Source organism: Arachis hypogaea, chromosome 19, assembly GCF_003086295.3.
Source record: "Arachis hypogaea cultivar Tifrunner chromosome 19, arahy.Tifrunner.gnm2.J5K5, whole genome shotgun sequence".
In the NCBI taxonomy this organism is placed as follows: Eukaryota; Viridiplantae; Streptophyta; class Magnoliopsida; order Fabales; family Fabaceae; genus Arachis; species Arachis hypogaea.
Window position 1 is genome coordinate 81,279,793 of NC_092054.1, and position 5,656 is coordinate 81,285,448.

A 5,656-nucleotide genomic window follows, 5' to 3' on the forward strand; every position below is an offset into this window, starting at 1 on the left:
GGTTGTCATCCCCCTTCTTCTTTAATTGCTGAGGATATGGACTCTTGGTATGTCTGGCTTCAGTACTCCTTCCCCTTTTTGTGAACTCAGATTAGGAACTTGAGCTCCATCCTACTCTTTTTCCTCTTTATCTGAGTCCTTTTCTTGTGGTTTCTAGGGGGTTTCCTTCAGTTCCTTCCCACTCCTAAGGGTGATAGCCTGACACTCCTCCCTTTGTGTTGAGCTAGTCTTGCTGCGAAGTTTGTGGCTTGGAATTTACTTGAATAAATAGCCAATTTGTGTCTCCAGTTTCTTGATAGCAGCATCCTGATTCTGCATATTGGACATTACTTCTTCTCGGAATGCTTTACTATCTTGAATCTCCTTGCCTATGCCTTCAAGTAGATTCTCAATCTTTGAGAGTCTGTCATCCAATGATTGTAGATTGGGATCAGAGGTGGAAGAATAAGGTAAGTTATTTTGGTTTTGATGTGGGTGTGGAGAGGTGTTGTTATGGGAGTGTTGATATGGCCTAGATGTAAAATGTTGGTGAGCTGCATTGTTGGGATTTGGGCGTCTTTGATCAAGGCTTTGGTCTTGTTGATTTCCCCACCCAAAGTTTGGGTGATTCCTCCATCCAGGGTTGTAGGTCTTGGAGTATGGATCATGGTTTTGCCTAGGTGAATTCCCAATGTAGTTGACTTGCTCCTGACTTCCCTCTGCTTCTTCATTCACTCCTTCTTGGGTTGTTGATGAAGTGGTGATTGCTGCTACTTGGTTCTTCTCCATCTTCTTGGTGAGGTCAGCTAGCTACTGGGTAATGAGCTTGTTCTGAGCCAGCAGAGCATCTACATTGTTTAGCTCCATCACTCTTCTTGTGTTCCCTCTTTCAGAAGCATAGAAGTAGTCGTTCTCTGCTACTGTTTCAATGACATCTATGGCCTCCTCAATGGTCTTCTTCTTGTTCAAAGATCCTCCGGATGAATGGTCTACGGCCTTCTTTGACTCATAAGAGAGCCCTTCATAGAAAATGTGCAGCTGCACCCATTCATTGAACATATCTGGTGGACACTTCCTTGTCAGCTCCTTAAACCTCTCCCATGCTTCATATAGAGTCTCACCATGTTGTTGCCTGAAAGTTTGGACCTCAGCTCTCAGCCTATTAATTCGTTGAGGGGGGTAAAATTTTGCTATGAATTTATTCACGACATCTTCCCAAGTTGTCAAGCTCTCCTTTGGGAAAGACTCCAGCCACTTGGCTGCCTTATCCTTGAGTGAGAATGGAAATAAGAGCAGTCTATTGGCGTCAGGATGAATACCATTAGACTTCACTGTGTCACATATTCTCAGGAAGGTGATTAAATGTTGATTGGGGTCTTCTTAGACACTTCCTCTGAACGAACAGTTGTTCGGAACAAGGGTGATGAGCTGTGGTTTTAGTTCAAAATTGTTGGCATGGATGGTTGGCTTTTGAATGCTACTTCCACAGTTTCCTGGGTTTGGATTGATGTAAGAGCCTAAAACTCTTCTATCCTCCCCAGCATGATTTGCTCGTCCTCTTCCGCCATGGTTGTGAGCTTCTTCTTCACGATGGTTTTCCATGTTTTCTTCCATGTTTGGTTCAAAGTATTCCTCAAGGTGTTCCTCCTCTTCTTCAGCACCAACTACACATTTTTCTCTTGCCTCCCTCCTTAGTCTAAGGAAGGTCCTCTCAGGTTCAGAATCAAAGGAAGTTAAAGCCCCGCTTCTTCTCCCTGTCATACAACAAACAAGTACAAGCAACGAGAATAGGTGCAGAAAGTATATATGTCAGAATTACTATTAGTGTGAGTGATGCAATATATCAAACAGTTAGTGGGTTAGTGAAATGAATGGTAAATAACAAAGAAAACGTAGGGGGAAGGGAAGAAATTAACTAAAACAGAAAGTAAATGACTCAAACAGAAAATTAAATCAAACAAAAAATAAAATACTCAATCTAGTTATCCTTCAATTTAATCATTGTTGATGCACAATCAATCCCCGGCAACGGCGCCATAAACTTGATGCACGGAAAACTTGTCTCATAACAAATTTCCTTCGGCAAGTGTACCGAATTTGTCATCACGTAAAAACTCACAATAGAGTGAGGTCGAATCCCACAAGGATTGATTGATCAAGCAACTTTAATTAAAGGAATGTTCTAGTTGAGCGAATCAGAATTTGAGTTGAGAATTACAGAAAATTAAATGGCGGGAAAGTAAATAACAGAAAAGTAAATGCTAGAAATAGAGCTGAATGTAAATGACGGAAAGTAAATTGCAGAATCTTATATGGGGATGGGTAATTGCTCATAAAAGTAAATGACAGATATTAAAGAGAATGGGTAAGATCAGAAATGGGGAGTTCATTGAGCTTAGGAGTTGTTGCGTTATCCGGATCAATTTCATTTTCATCTCTTCCTCAATCAATGCACTCATTGATCTCCTTGGCAATCTTAAGTGATTGAATTACAATTTCTTGTAATTCAATCTCTCAAATCTTGATCAATAGCCAATTCCTTGGTCAATTGCTCATGAGAAGAGATGAAGTATGGTCACTGATTATACCACATGCATTTCCCAAATCAAGTGTTGAGAGGATTATAGTCACATATCCATCCAAACCCAATTTGGTCCAACATGAGAAAGCATTTCTAGCATGATCTCTTCATTCCTCTTTCAAGGTTTAGAAGAGATCCAAGTATGAATAGCTTCTTTTCCAAGATAACTACCCAATTGGATGAAGATTGAAAGCTTTCAAGTAAAATCAAGAGAAAAGATAGAAGAAGAATAATGAAAACTAGTATTGATCCATCAAATTACAACAGAGCTCCCTAACCCAATGAAAGGGGTTTAGTTGTTCATAGCTTTGGAAAATGAAAACAAAGATGGAGAATACATGATGAAACTAGAAGTGCAGAGAAAGTAAATATAGAAAGTGATTCTATGCCCAGAGGCTCCCTATAATTTCCTACTCCCCTTTTTAATACAAAGCTACTCCTATATATACTACTCTTTTGTTCTTCTAGTTGGCTCTTCAAGTCTTGGGTATGGGCCTTTGGATCTTGAGTTTGAAGCAGTTCTCTTCTTCATTGGGCTTGGCTTTACTTGCAGAGAGAAAGTGTGAAGTGGGCAGAGACTTTAGCTCTGGGCGTTAGTGGTGTTAACGTTCAGTGAAAATATGGGTTCGAGAATGTTAGTGACAATCACCTTTTTCACTAACGTTCCTCACCCAAGTAAGAGCCACGTTAACTTCAACGTTAGTGGCACAAACGTTGCCACTAACGTTGCCTCTATGCCCTTCGCACATGTTACTGGGACTTACCTTTCGCACTAACGTAGAGAAGTCTCCCCCCTTCCCTACGTTAGAGTCCACGTTAACTTAGTTAACGTGGCTCTTTTAACGTAGGCTTGCCAATCTTCGAGAATGTTAGTGACACTTACCATTGTCATTAACGTTCTAATGTGCCCCTATTTCTCACGTTAGAGTCCACGTTAACTAGGTTAACGTGACTTCTAACGTGGCCATGCTAGCCATCTCCAACGTTAATGACAAAGTTGAGTGTCACTAACGTTGGCTCAACATTCCCTTATCCACGTTAGCTTCCACGTTAACTAAGTTAACGTGGGAGTTAACGTGGCTCATGGTGGCATGTGTGGGCTCCTTCCAACGTTAGTGACAATGTTGGGTGTCACTAACGTTGGCGTCACCTCCCTTCTTCACTTTAACTTCCATGTTAACTAAGTTAACGTGGGAGTTAACGTGGCTTATTGGGGCTTGTGTGGGTTCCTTCCAATGTTAGTGACAATGTTTGGTGTCACTAACGTTGTTGAACACTTTGTTTTCTCACGTTAGCTTCCACGTTAACTAGGTTAACGTGGGAGTTAACGTGGCTTAATGTGACTTGGCCAACGTTAGTGATAATGTTGAATGTCACTAACGTTGGCTTCCCTCCTTTCTTCTTAACGTTAGAGGCCACGTTAACTAAGTTAACGTGGTGACTAACGTGGCCACTTATGAGCTTGGTCCAACGTTAGTGATAATGTTAAGTGTCACTAACGTTGGCTCCATTTCCTTTCTTCCACGTTAGAGTTCACGTTAACTTAGTTAACGTGACTCTTAACGTGGGCAATGATGGCTTCGAGAGCGTTATTGGCAATTACTTTTCTCATTAACTTTGCAAGTTACTCCCATTCCACATTAGTGTTAACGTTAGTGTAACTAACGTAGCCACTAATGTGGTTCTTCTTTGCTTTCTTTGTCCTGAAATCAAGCAATAAAGTGCATCAAAGTTCTAGTCCAAGTCATGGGAAATGCAACATCCAATTTGTCCTTAAATTCATGCAAAAATCCTCATGAAATCATGTAAAGTGCACAATGTATGCTTGAATCAAGATGTAAGTGAATATCTACCCAATTGGCTTTTTCTGCTTGCTTTTCTCTCTTTTTTTTCATGCAAGCTTTCTATTCACTGCTTTTTCTTGCTTCAAGAAACAATTTTATGATTTTTCAGATCATCAAATAACATTTCTCCTTTTTCTTTCATTCTTTCAAGAGCCAACAATTTTAACATTCATAAACAATCAGATTCAAAAATATGCACTGTTCAAGCATTCATTCAGAGAACAAGAGTATTGCCACAACATCAAAATAATTAAACTATTTTAAAATTTGAAATTCATGTACTTCTTTTTCTTTTTCAATTAGAAACACTTTTTATTTAAGAAAGGTGATGGATTCATAGGACATTCATAGATTTAAGACATAAACTCTAATTTTATTGATTATGGAATAAAAATAAGACTCAAAGATAAATATAAGAGCAGACCCATAATAATAGAAGACAGAAAATTAAAATCAAAAAAATAAATGACTCTTAAAATAATAAAGGTTATCACAGAGTTAGGACTCAATGATGACAAGTCATCTTAGCCTATTTTAACTAGTCTTTTTCTCTTGTTTTCATTAGAATTATGCACTTTCTTGAGCCATAAGCAAGCTAATTGAGTAGATTTTCATGTTTCCCTGGATTGAATCAATCATGTATGAATTCATGCCATTTCATGAGGTTTTATGCTAAAATTGTTGCATATTATGATAGAATGAATATCTCATGATTATGAGCATAGCTTTGATGAGTTTGGTTGATTAATTATAGGTGAAGAAAGCTTGGAGAAAGGTTGAAGTGAGAAGGAATAGCTAGGAGTAAAGAGAAGACAATGGAATAAGTGAAATTGAACCAGGAAGTAAAAAGCTGGACCTAAAGTTAGCATCAAACTTTTGCACAAACTTTTGGTTGAAAAGTTAGCTCCAACGTTAGCCCCCTAACTTGGAGGCTAACGTTGGAATTTGAAAATTCTCCCCTGGGCTCCAAAAGTTTGCGCCAACGTTAGCCCCCTAACTTGGAGGCTAACGTTGGCACATGAATTCCTCCCTGGCCATCCAACGTTTGCACCAACGTTAGCCCCCTAACTTGGAGGCTAACGTTGGCACATGAAAATTCAATGAGGAAGGAGCAAAATTTTGCGCCAACGTTAGCCCCCTAACTTGGTGGCTAACGTTGGCGCCACTAGCACACAAGGCAAGGCCAACGTTAGGGTCAAAGTTAGACCCCTAACGTTGGCACCAACGTTCATACCAGCAAATTGTGCTGGCT

The 5,656-nt window shown here is 39.6% G+C and overlaps 1 non-coding gene across 1 annotated transcript; it reads left to right on the forward strand.

The window, feature by feature from the left end:
* Positions 1 to 1,033: 1,033 nt before the first annotated feature.
* LOC112781793 (small nucleolar RNA R71) lies at positions 1,034 to 1,140 on the forward strand. Its single transcript, XR_003192552.1, has one exon. It is a non-coding gene; the product is annotated as a small nucleolar RNA R71 (small nucleolar RNA).
* Positions 1,141 to 5,656: the final 4,516 nt, after the last annotated feature.